Source organism: Odontomachus brunneus, unplaced genomic scaffold (assembly GCF_010583005.1).
Source record: "Odontomachus brunneus isolate Ranch 3 - 2012 unplaced genomic scaffold, Obru_v1 Obru_scaffold_207, whole genome shotgun sequence".
Taxonomy (NCBI): Eukaryota; Metazoa; Arthropoda; class Insecta; order Hymenoptera; family Formicidae; genus Odontomachus; species Odontomachus brunneus.
In genome coordinates, this window is record NW_022639657.1 from 291,652 (window position 1) to 292,295 (window position 644).

General features: G+C 67.5%; 1 protein-coding gene across 1 annotated transcript in view; it reads right to left on the reverse strand.

Moving 5' to 3' along the window:
• The window catches only part of LOC116852226, a 6,407-nt gene that overhangs the window by 2,640 nt on the left and 3,123 nt on the right, over positions 1-644 (reverse strand). The window lies entirely within an intron of this gene.

The window sequence follows — 644 nt, forward strand, 5'->3', positions numbered from 1 at the left end:
CTTCCCAACGCGAGTACCCCCCCATTTTTCCCCCGGACCGACCCGCGTCCGCCCCCCCGCCTAAGATTCCGGACACCGGCACCCAACGCCCCCGGCGGTACGCCCATTGCCGCTCCAGCCACACCCCTCGGTGCGCCTTCATCGCACACGGGGTCTAGGCGCACAGGGACCTTAGCCTAACGGATCAAGGGGCGTGGGCCCCCGGCGTTGCCATAACGGATCACCGGCGCGCCCCTCGTTGCCGACTATCACCAGTCCCCATGCGCCCGTGTTGCCCGTCCTCCGGACAGGATCACCAGGAAGCGCCAGACCAATGCCCTTTCCCCCATGCGCCGCGGGCGGTGCCGTCTGGGAACGCAGTCGAGACCGCGCTCACAGCCGGCCCGCAGGCCGTTCCGTCCTACCTAGCGACTCTACCTCGCACGAATACCCCATACTCTTCCCTGGGCCGCCCGGCATGACACATTGCCTACCGGTATAAGCCTCAGGGTTTCCCCCCGTCCCTACGCTACCCTGTCCACTCTTAGCCAGCGGTCCTCAGGTAGGGGCTTCACCTCCGGCCGAAGCCGAAAGGTACTGCCGCCGAGCCTTCATCGGATCGCCGGAGCCCCCCCACCACGGCAAGGTGGTGGACATGGGGGGGA